Genomic DNA, 12,842 nt, shown 5'->3' with positions numbered 1-12,842 from the left:
AAGTAAAAGCAATCATATTAATCATTTAAAACACACCTTAGCTAAAACTCTGATTTTAAAGACTAGAAACAATTATTTATACAATGACCATTTTCCCTTTCTTCCTAATAAACAGAACACTAATTTTCTTTTAGGCTATCATGTGTCCAGCTAAAAGATTACATTTATAAACTTTTTTTTTTTTTTTTTTTCCAGCCAGTAGTGGCCAAAAAGCTATAAGCAAAATTGTCAGTGGAACATTCGGGAGAGTGCTTTCTTGCTCATGGAACTCAGACATGAAGGCAGGAGCTAATAAGACAGCCATCTTAAGACTATAAGGGCAAAGCTAAAAGTGTCACACGTTTCTAGACCTTGACCATCCGAAGCCACTGAATCAGGGCTAGCAACTGCCTATTTCTAGATTTCTCATTATGTGAGAAATTAACTGTTCTGTGTCAAAGCCACTGCCATCTTTTTTTAATATGTAACTGAATCTAATCCCAACTGATATAGCGGGTAAATAGCAATCATCTTCTACCTGTCTTGAACATACAGGTGCTCTAAAACTCAACGTGAAGCCCATACTCAATAATAATAATAATAATAAAGGTTTATTGAAATGTATCAAACTAACATTCTGCATAGCTTTTACTATTTATAAACTGAGTTTACAAGCACTATCTTATTTGACCATTGTAAAACTTAAAGTAATTCAGTCATTATTTATTAGGCATTTACCATATGACAGGCACTGAACCAGGTGCTGGAGGTACATATTGTAAGCAACACAAAACCTTATTTGAACAAATAGAGCTCATATTTTTGAAGAAGGTAAAATGAATAAATAGAAAAAAATTTTAAATTCAGTACAATAAAAAAGAAATAGGGGCCCAAGATAAAAATATGGAACAGAATGGGGTGCTTCATAGATAGGTCAACAGAGAGATGGCATTTTAAGCTGACATCTGTAGAAACTGGCTATGGGAACAATGGGAGGTGGGCATGAGGAGTGGGTGCAGAGCCTCTGAGGCAGAACAGGCAGATAGAATGCAGGTCATCAAAAAGAAAGAACTTGGCACATTCAAGGAACTGGAAGATTAGTGGGGATAAAGTAATGCACAAAAGAGAAGTGCCTAACATGTCATAAATTCTTAAGAAATAGTTGTTGAAAACTACAGTGAAGTAATTCTATGAATACATTAATTGTAACTAGGACTGAACTAAAATATAAAAAAACAACATGCTAAAATAGCTCAATTTTTAAACCTGAATCTGTAACTTATGGTTTACCAACAATACTCTCCTTATTATAAACTAAAACATAATAAATAGATAACAGTAGAAGAGCTCATTGATAACACTGATATATTCTTAAACTTGCAATGTTTTTTCGTAGTTCAATTAACTTTTCGAGTATTCTTAATATTAATTCATTTATTAGAGTGTCCATAAAACTTATTAGAATCAATAAATGAGATTGAAAGGCATTAGAGTAATGGAAGTAATCAAGTTAATTTTCAACATTTTCTTCACTTTGCACTATGCTCTATGTATGGTCATGCCCCATCAGATACTAAAAAGGTTTTAGTAAAGTTTGGTGAAGAGGGTAGGGGAACTTTCTTGAGAAATAAAGATGTCAACTGCCTTCATTCTGAAAGTATCTGCTTCTATTTGATCAGGACATATAGAGAGTAAAATTTCTAAATACTTGATATTTGAGGTTAAAATGAACAAAATCTTTCATCTAAAACAGAGTTACTCCTTATATGTCATTTTGGTGATTGCTTTAACTTACAGGTTTTAGATTATCCTAATATTTTTAATTTACCCAAGATATACATGAACTTGAAAACATAGTCACAACTACATCTTTACTTTGCCCAGTTTTTACAACTGTATGTTTATAACCAAATTTTAATGAGGAGGTTGTTAATTCTTCATCTTCTGAGTATTACTGAGCTATAGTTTATTTCATAATATCTGCAGATTTTTTTTTTTTTTTTTTTTTTTGGCGGTACGCGGGCCTCTCACTGCTGTGGCCTCTCCCGTTGCGGAGCACAGGCTCCGGACGCGTAGGCTCAGCGGCCATGGCTCACGGGCCTAGCCCTCCACGGCATGTGGGATCTTCCCGGACCGGGGCCCGAACCCGCGTACCCTGCATCGGCAGGCGGACTCTCAACCACTGCGCCACCAGGGAGGCCCCTATTTTTGAATGTATAAGAAAGTTATTATAGCTCAAGCATGATAATGAGTATTACTATATTGAATGAATCTGAGTATGCTGAGATAAAATTGCATGTCCTAGGATTTTTTTTTAGTGAAGATTTTCTGTACCCCATGTCTAGAAACTATGATTAAGTAAGTCATTGGATAAACATTGAAATATTTATTTTAAAAAATTCTAATCATTATGGTGCAGAAGTTTTGACCAGCTTTTGGGGAAAATAAACAAGCAAGCAAGCATGCCCTCAATCTTCTAGTTAGCCAGTAAAGGTTTTCCAAAGAGTTAACCAGAGGAAGAAGACAGTATTGTTTCCCAAGAGCAATAGTACAGGTTTTGTCCATTGTTTGACAAATAAATATATATTTTTATTTTAAATAACTGAGTATATCCTGAGAGTGAAAATGTAACCTAGCTGAAGAGTCATTTTAGGATTGCTTTTTAAACTGGAAACTTTTCCCCCCTAGCTGTCTGCGGAAATAAATTATTTCTCCTAATTTCCTGATTTAGTTATAGTCATAGTGTACATAAAAACAGATTTGATTTTCTTGGAATCAAACATAAAATGAAAGCCAAGGCCTTATCACTGAAACAAGACAGCAGTTTTGCAGAGCTGTGTACATCCTTTGAACTCAGATGACATTGTCTCAGAGGAAAAGATGTTTGATGAGTTTTTTATACTTTAAAGCTCTTTCTAAGGAAAATGAGCTGGGGATCTCTTTTGGTAGAATTGAAGGGGGTGGATCATTTTGTCTTCAAAAGATGAGGGAAAAAGTGTCATTTTCTATTTCCCTTAAGTATCATTCTTTCAAATGCTTGTGTGACAAGAGGTTCAACAGGCTTAGATTTGGGGTTTTAGTTTTCCAGAAATGCATGTAGGACTTAAATGGCCCTGCACATCAAAAGGAAGAGAGAGAGAGAGAAAAAAAAAAATCCCCTAGAAAAAAGAAAATAGTGCAGAAAACTCTTGAAAAATATAGTTCATAAAACTGCTACAATCTATGCAATATCCTACAATTTAAAGGGAAATTAACAGCTGAAACTCAAAACTGAATTAAGTAACATTTTGTACATCTAATTCAAGCTGTCAAATGATAAACCAAGTGAGAAATGGTGTTTAGAGATAGAAACTTATAAAAGCGTTGGTTCATTTAACAAATATATATCATGAGCCAAGTTCTGTGCTAGGTGCTATTTTCATATACAGAGGATGAGGTTAGGTTGAGTAAACAAAGAATAATGAGAAATAAGGTGATATAGAGTGGAATGAGGGATGAAAGTATGAAATGAATGGAGACTGAAATGATAAACAGTGCAAGGAAGAAAAGCCAAAACTGGAAATATTGATGTGTTGAGAATTGTGAAGGGTCTGAGATTTTGTACTACCTACAAGCTCACAAATCAGTCTGCTGCAGTTTCATAGATGGTAAAAGACAGAAGATTCGTGGGTCAAAGACAAAGAACTTTTACTCACTGCACAGCAAGCAGCGTGTGCTTCATGTCCACATCAGTTTCCCTTGCTCTGCAGATCCCCTGAAGACAATATGCAGAGAGGCTCAGATGGATAAAGTACACACAGTGGGTTTGCATCACAGCTAAGGGAACTTAAAATTTGAAACTCTGAGTAATATAAAGGCAAACCTACTAGTGAACCTTTGCCCCAAAGTGAGATATAATCTTCATTATCCTGAGCAATGAACAAAACTCCGCTACTCCAGAGGAAGATATTACACCTTCCAAATCTGTGTGCTATACAAAATTCTTGAACAGAGCCATTAGTGCCTCTAGTTTATAGATGGCCAGAAACACAAGAGATCCATAGAAAATTGTCTCCCAAGAGGATGCAGAAAGTACAGGAGTTTCAACTAGCATTCTGTAACATTGGGCCATCATTGTGCCATATGATCTTGTAAAACTCTACTCAGCTGAGTCAGTCCTGAACAAAGCAACTGTAAATATCTTGCTCATTTATAACACATACAGATGTATACGGCCCATGACAAACTTATAAAGACATAGTTTTCAGCTATTTTTACCATACATGTTTTAAAAGTGATTTTAAAGGATCCTAATTAAATATTGTTATTTATTCTTTTTTTTTTTTATTATTTCTATTTATTTATTTATGTATTTGGCTGTGTTGGGTCTTCAGTGCTGTGCACGGGCTTTCTCTAGTTGCAGTGAGCGGGGGCTACTCTTCATTACGGCGTGCGGGCTTCTCTTGTTTCAGAGCATGGGCTCTAGGCACATAGGCTCAGTAGTTGTGGCGCATGGGCTTAGGTGCTCCGTGGCATGTGGGATCTTCCTGGACCAGGGACTGAACCTGTGTCCCCTGCATTAACAGGCAGATTCTTAACCACTGCACTACCAGGGAAGTCCTGTTGTCACTGCTTTTAGAGTAAAATCTATCGTTGTGGTATTTGCCAAGTCTAGCAGCTTTAAGCTGTTTTGTTGTTGTTGTTGTTGTTTTTGCGGTACGCGGGCCTCTCACTGTTGTGGCCTCTCCTGTTGCAGAGCACAGGCTCCGGATGCGCAGGCTCAGCGGCCATGGCTCACGGGCCCAGCCGCTCCGCGGCACGTGGGACCTTCCTGGACCGGGGCACGAACCCGTGTCCCCTGCATCGGCAGGCGGACTCTCAACCACTGCGCCACCAGGGGAGCCCTAAGCTGTTTTTTATAATTTTCTCCGTGTCCTAATCACGCTCATTTCTGGCCATGAACAAAAACAAGGCACTTCAGCCTCATTATTGTGTTCTTTCACAGAGGCAATAACAGTACATTGAACCTAACAAGACAGAAATGCTTTTATTGTGTTTCAGCATGGATCACAGTAGTGCTTTATTGTAATCTAAAATCTTGAAATAGTAACCTAAACTCTGTCTCTGACAATTTATGTAACCTGGAGAGAGAGGTGACCAAGATGGCCAAGTGGGGAGAAACTGAACTCACTTCCTCCTGTTGACACACCAAAATTACAACTACTTACAGAGCAACTATCTATTAGAATGACCTGAAGGTTAGCAGAAAGAATTTTCCACAACTAAAGACATAAAGAAAGAACCACAGCAAGATGAGTATAAGGGGCAAAGATGTAGTATAGTCAGGACCCACACCCCTGGTTGGCAACCCACAAACAAAAGAAATATCACAATCATACAGGTCCTCCCCAAGGATTGAGGGGTCTGAGTCCCATATTGGATTACCCAGCCCAAAGGTGCTGCACCAGGAAGATGAGCCTCCAGAACATCTGGCTTTGAAAACCAGTGAGGCTATGTTCAGGAGGGCTGGAGGACTATATAGAACAGAGACTCCATTCTTAAAGGGTGTATGAAAATCTCATAAGATCTGAGTCCCAGTGCATGGACAGCAGTTAGAAAGGGGTCTCCACCTGATGATCTCAGAGAGCCTCCTGGAGAGGCAGGAGGCAACTGGGACAACCTGTAAGGACAGAGACACTGGTAGCAGCCTTTTTTAGGAGATCATTCTACCATAATAACACCAGCACTGATAAGTGCCATTTTGGAATCCTCCCTCTAGCCTATTACACTGCCTGGGATACAGCCGTACCTTGCAGTAGGCTGGCACTAGGCCTGTGTCCCCCCACTGGCCACACAGACAGCCCTGCAGGGACCAGCTCCCATCCTCCAGTGGGCCAGCACCAGTCCTGCAACCTCCCTGGACCACACAGACAGCTGGCTGGTACTAGCCCCGAGCCACCCCAGGCTATGCAGTCAATTGCAAGGGAAACCTAGTCCACCTTCCAGCAGCCCAGAGCCACCACACAAGGCATGGCCTCACAGCCAACTGGACTGGGGGCCAGCCCACCTACTAGTATGCCCACAGTAGTCGACCCCGCCACAGCAAGAGCACATGCAGCCCACACAGGGCATAGCCCTAGAACATAGAGCTCTGGCAATCAGAGGGGTGTGTGCTGCTGAGCCCCATGCTCTAGAAGACAAAGTAGTGGAAATCACCTAATCTGTGCAGAAAAAAGAAAAAAAAAAGAATTTTAAAATATGAGGATAATTTAAAAGACCACTGGACAACATCAAGCTTACTAACATTTGTATTGTAAGGGCCCCAGAAGGAGAAGAGGGAAAGAAAGGAGCAGAGAACTTATTTGAAGAAATAATAGATTAACACCTTCTAAAGCTGCAGAAAGAAACAGACATCCAAATCCAGGAAGCACAGCATCCCAAACAAGATGAACCCAAAGAGATCCACACAAAAACACTTTATAACTAAAATGTCAAAAATTAAAGATAAAGAGAAAACTTTAAAAGCAGAAAGAGAAAAGCAAAGAAGCTATATACAAAGGAACTCCCATAAGACTACCAGCTGACTTTTTAGCAGAAATCTTGCAGGCCAGAAGGGAGTGGCACAATATTTAAAGTGATAAAAGTAAAAAAAAAAAAAACAACCCTATAACCAATAATACTCCACCCAGCAAGGCTATCATCCAGATCTGAAGAAGAGATAAAGAGTTTCACAGACAAGCAAAAGTAAAAAGAGTTCAGCACTAGAAAACTGACTTTAGAAAAAATGTTTAGAAGACATACATGTAGGATCTGAAAACATACACAGCCTGCTTTTTGACATCAGTGCTAGCAATATATATATATATATATATATATATATATATATATATATATATTTTTAAATCTGTTTCTTCAGGCAAGGGAAGCAAAAGCAAAAGCAAACAAACTGGGACTACTAAATCAAATTGAAAAGCTTCTGCACAGCAAAGGAAAGATCAACAAAATGAAAAGGCAACCTACTGAATGGCAGAAATATTTGCAAATGATATATCTGATAAAGAGTTAATAAGGCCAACAGACACAGGAAAAGAAGCTCAACATCACAAATCATCAGGGAAATGCAAATCAATACCACAGTGAGATACCATCTCATGCCTGTCAAAAGGGCTATCATCAAAAAGACAACAAATACAAGTGTTGGTGAGGATGTGGAGATTGCACTTACCCTGTTGGTGGGATTGTAAATTGGTTTAGTCATTATGGAAAGCTGAGTGGAGTTTCTTCAAAAAAAAAAAAAAAAAAAGGCCTACCACATGATTCAGAAATTTCACTTCAGGTTATCTATCTGAAGAAAATGAAAACAATAATTAGGAAAGAGATGCGGCCCTATGTTCATTGCAGCATTATTTACAATAGCCAAGATATGGAAGCAACCTAAGTAGTCATCAATAGATGAATGGATAAAGAAGTGGTATACATACACAACAGAATATTACTCAGCCATAAAGAAAAATGAAACCTTGCCATTATGTGACAACATGATGGATCTAAAGCATATAATGTCAAGTGAAGTAAGTCAAACTGAGAAAGATAAATACTGTATGTTATCACATATGCGGAATCTAAAAAAACTAAACAAACAAGCAAAATGAAATGAAAACAGATTTATAGATGCAGAGAACAAAGGGGTGGCTACCAAAGGTGAGGGTATAGGGGTTTGAAAGAGATGAAGGGGATTAAGAGGTACAAACCTCCAGTTATAAAATAAATAAGCTATGGGAATGTAATATACAGCATAAAGAATATGGTCAATAATACTGTAATAACTTTGTATGGGGACAGATGTTTTCTAGATTTATTGTGACAATCATTTCATAATGTATGCAAATGTCAAATCATTATGTAGTACACCTTTAACATAATAGTGTATGTCTACTATATTTCAATTTTTTAAAAAAACAATAATTTGAGAAGATAGATGCAGCCCATGTTCATTGCAGGATAGCTTCAATCATATGTGATATATTATTTAATAACCAATTCTGAAAACTTTAGGCCCAAGTTATAGCAATTGCCAATTTCTGTGGTAAATACCTCTATTATGGCCAATTTCAAATTACCAACGTGATGTCACTGAACACAGGGTTGAGAAGATAGGTCATATTTGAATCTTGTAAGGTGGCTTAAGCCTGCTCCAGCACACTAGTGGATAGCTCCATCTATCACTTATACTTTCCATTTGTAATGTAGCTCACTGGAAAATTGGAAGGCTACCATTCAATTTGTAGTTGGCAAAATAAAATTTATACTCAGGTATGATAAGGGACAAGTCATCACAGAGAGATTAGAGTCCTCTCCTACTTGTGAATATGGAATTTATACATTACCTTATTTACCAAAATAGAGAACACAGCTTCATCAGCCAATAGCTTTCTCCACCTGCACACATGCTCATCTTGATAACTCACCAGCATGTTTCTTCAAAATTCAGCTCTGAAAAATCTCAGCTCATGCAAGTCATACCTGAACCTACCGCTCATCACAATCCACCATCCTCTATTCTGCATTTCCATTACATCCTCAAGTCTTTTTGTCAAGTCAAGGAAATTCTCAGGCTTTACCTCATTATATTTTGCTCTCCCCTATTTTCTGTATTCCCTTCCTCTGGTACTCCTTTGAGATGCATTCTGTCCTTATACCTTTTATTTATTCTTTCATATTTTACATCTTTTCAGTACACTTGCCACATGCTAGGATTTTCTTCAAGTCTATCTTCAAGTTTACTATTTTTTTTTGCACCTGTCATTTATTTTAATATGCCTTTTGAGTTTTTAACCTTACTTTTTTTGTCTTAGTACCAAATTTTTCTTGAGAAACAGAGAGTGAAAAACTACAGTTTTTGGCTGAGAGTTCAAGATAATTGGTATTTATTACAACACAATTGGCATAAAGTGATAAAGTGGAATTGTCAGACATTTTACATCTGCATTATTTTTAGAAATTAAAAGAAAAAGCTTACCACCTACAATGCTATCAAAGTTTCAGTATTTGCCATCTATCCATTAGAAAGTAGATATATATTTTAAGGTTATTTCAGTTTTAAAGATGTGAAATACAAGTTGCTGATATATTCCATGAGATACAATTTTTTTCCATATGCAGTTTTTACACAGAAGTCATTTTTAGTTTCTTGTTCAATTCTACAGAAAGGAAATAAAGAAAAACAATAAAAATTATAATCTCACTAATTCACAGAATTGCTTATTTTTCATCTAGAAAAAACGAAGTACATTCTATCTATGATGATGTAAATGATCCTTCTATTATATTTTAAGACTGACAAATTTATTTGAAGTAAATTATTTTTAGGTTATATTGTTTCTTAACTCAAGAATATTGCTTGGTCAAATCTACTTTCCAAGAGTTACATCTGAAAAATAATTATGTAAATGATTCAATCCTTGATTTATAATGATACATATTTATCAAGGAAAATCATATAATGGTGGAATATTTCAGTTTGAAGGCATCATAATATAGAACTTCCATTCTCATTCATGATGCAATATGGGTATACTCACTATGACTATAACAGGGTCATCTTTCTACTGCTAGAAAAATTCTCTGGTAATCAAGAACATATTATGATTGTCCTTAATACGTATTTTTTAAAATTTATATTTGGTTCTTATGAAAACATGTCAGTCATTTTTTAATGGAGCTCTATTTTTTCTGGTGGAATCTATTTCATTTCTAATCTTTGTATTCAACTGAAATATACTCATTTCGTAGATTTTTTTCAGATTGCCTATAATCTCAAATTCTGAGGAATCTCGTTTTTTGTGATGACTTTTGCAAATGGTTGATGACTTTTTGATATGCAGTGTCATTTTCATTGTGAAAGCACCTTACATGGATAGATGTGCATGTACTCTGGCTTGAGGAAGTATTTGCTACATAATAGTTTTGCATTTGCTCCTTCCATAGGCCACCTGGTTTCACTGGTCTAAAGGCAATTTTACATGAATTGTAGACTTGGAGTTTCCAGTATCTGAAAAGATATTATGCATCTGGATCCTCAACATGAGTCAGTTTTTAATTTCTCACAAAAGACTTTTCTTTGTTAAACCAAGGACCCAGTATTGACAGGCTTTCTAGTTTTTATTTACTTTAGTTCCTCTTTTATGGTGGTGATAGCCATTCTAGGGTCTTATCTTTAAGGCAGGAATCAGTTCTAACTGCTGGCTTTGTGCAAGCGCAGCGCCATCTTTTCATTTCCTTGGTGACCATGAAAATCTCTGACCCCAGGGACTACCTGCCTCCTCAACCTGCCATAGCAGCAGTCTGCAAGCTTACTCCTTTAGCTTCAGATTTCCTTTTTAATCCTGTCTTTCAGTGAGTTTCACTTGCTTTTCTGGGATGCTTAGCTATGTGTTTAATATTTTGTTAATCCATATTTTTTCTTGCATTTTTAAGCGTTTGCAGTGATATGGCAGATCCATATCAGCTCAATAGGCAATGTTGCTAGAATAGGAAGTCTCTCCATTTTGCACATACTCTTACGGCATGAGCTTCATGTTTTGAAACTAGCTTGTTTCCTTTCCTCTTTCTCTCACTGGAGTAATATACTCTGGGGCTTTCAAATAGGGCTGGAGGCCAGGACTTGGGACCTGGCTATGTACAGATACCCAGAATCTTAAGGCTCCAAAAGTACATTCCTGATTCAGGAGCCTTGAGACAGCTCCTTCTGGCTACTTAAGTCAATAAAAGGAAGATAGACCTTACCCCTGTTACAATATCCAAACATGTAACACGAAAAGAATGAGCCAAGATGTGATGACAGTGCCTTGATAGAGGTTAAGGGGATGGAAAGGAGGTAAAGAATTTTGTCTCTAAAGTCTCACTTCTTAGCAAAATGACTTTTGCACAATGTGTATAAAAACTATTGTTCTTATTTGGCATTCAGTGCCCTACAAAATCTTGCCCTCACTGCTTGCTTTCTAGGCACACATGTCTCATTGCTATTCTTCAAATTGCCAATCCTGCTCTAACTTGGCATTTACTCTTTCTTCTGCTTGGACCACTGTTCTCCATATATACCAGGTTCCTCCTTGACTATTTTCATGTCTTGTGCCAAAAGTCACGTCAGAAATGTCACTCCTGAAAACCCTATATCTAACCACCTTCATCTAGATGCTCTCCTTTTTCTCCTGTTTCTATGAATTACCTATGACTTGATGCCAAGGCCAATTTCTCCCTTTTCACTTACTCAGGGTCATTGTTTCAGGGAGCATCCTTTTTATGTTATATCAACAAATTTTCCCTCTCTACTACATCATTTCAAAATCAGCATAGAATCAAGCTATTATTATTCTCTGATCTGAAAAACAAAACAAAACATTTTGTCACCTGCTTCTCCCTCAAGGCACTGCATATCTAACACATATCTAACTTCCTTTTAGATTATGATTTCTTGGAAGAGTTGTGTATACTTGCTATTTGCTGATCTTGCTTTACTTTCTTCATAGCTCTTACTACTCTTGAACATTATTAATTAATGTGATTTTATTCTTATTTATTGTCTCTGTTACCTCCACCAAATGACATTAAAAAATCTCCAAGAAATTGCATCCTTGGAGCTTGGTGTTGTGTCTAGAATAAAGTAAATACCCCAAATATATTTGCTGAATAAGTGAGTGATTGAGTGCACACATTTTTTTCCTACAACAGTATAACACTTGGTTGTAAGAAATGTCACATTTTTTTCTCTTTTTATAAATAATCTAAGTCAGGTCTTATTCTCACCTACTTTCTTTAGTTAGAATTAAATTTCCATCATGCTTGGCCCACCCTCCTCCATTCTACATCCAACTTTCAGCTCTTGAAACTATACGGGATTCCCCACTGCTTCCACAGTCCTCAGGGAAGCTCCTCCGGTCATTATGAATGTCACTGAAAGACGTCTTGTCTAAGTTCAAGCATAACGTGAAACAGGTGGTTCCGATGCTCCTGGCAAAATGTGGCGTATGGAGATGTGTCCACACTCCACCCCAGAAATCTCACAATGTTGGACTGTTTCACATTTTATTCTTCTTAAAAACTCTAACTCTTCACCCCATTTTCACCCATTCTAATTCTCATTCCCATCTTTCTCCTTAACTGACAGAATTGTTGTAATCAGAAGAGAACTTCCACTGACCTCAAATACTGTACCCAGCTGCAAATTTGTGCCTTGCCTATGTGCTCTGGCTTCATTTCTGGTACAATGAAAGAACTGCCCATGCTTTCAGCCAAGGCTTAGGCCATAAAGGTACTTGTGCCTGAGATTCTATTCCCACTCCTCTGCTTCAGGACTGCATCCCATAACACTTTCCTTTCTATCTGGTATAATCAGTTTTTCCTTCTATAGGATCATCTTCACTTCTTCTACTTCTATTCTTTCCTGTAGAGTAAAACTCCAAAAAGATATCTGTATTTGCTGTCTTCAATCTATTAAAATAAGATTTTCTCACTCATATGCTACTAAAACTTTTATCATGGTCACAACGACCTGTATGTTGCCATATCTAAAGGTAATTTTGCCCCTTTCATTTTACCTGAGTTTTCAGTGGCATTTGACAATTTATGAATCTCTCATCCCTGAAAAATATTTTCACTTGGTTTCCAGGACATCAAATTCATCTGTTCTTTCCTCCTTCCTTCCAGACTACCCTTTTTAACATCTCCTTTGTGAATTTTTCCTCTCTCCCAATCTTAAATTAAGCATAGATCCTTTCCTTGAAACTTTTCTCTTTTCTATATACACTCTGTATCTATATTATCCAGTCTCATAGTATTAAATGCCATTTTTATGCTGATGAGTTCCAAATTTATATCTAACCTGG

This window comes from Delphinus delphis, chromosome 7 (genome assembly GCF_949987515.2).
Source record: "Delphinus delphis chromosome 7, mDelDel1.2, whole genome shotgun sequence".
In the NCBI taxonomy this organism is placed as follows: domain Eukaryota; kingdom Metazoa; phylum Chordata; class Mammalia; order Artiodactyla; family Delphinidae; genus Delphinus; species Delphinus delphis.
Note: the sequence above shows the minus strand (reverse complement) of the source record.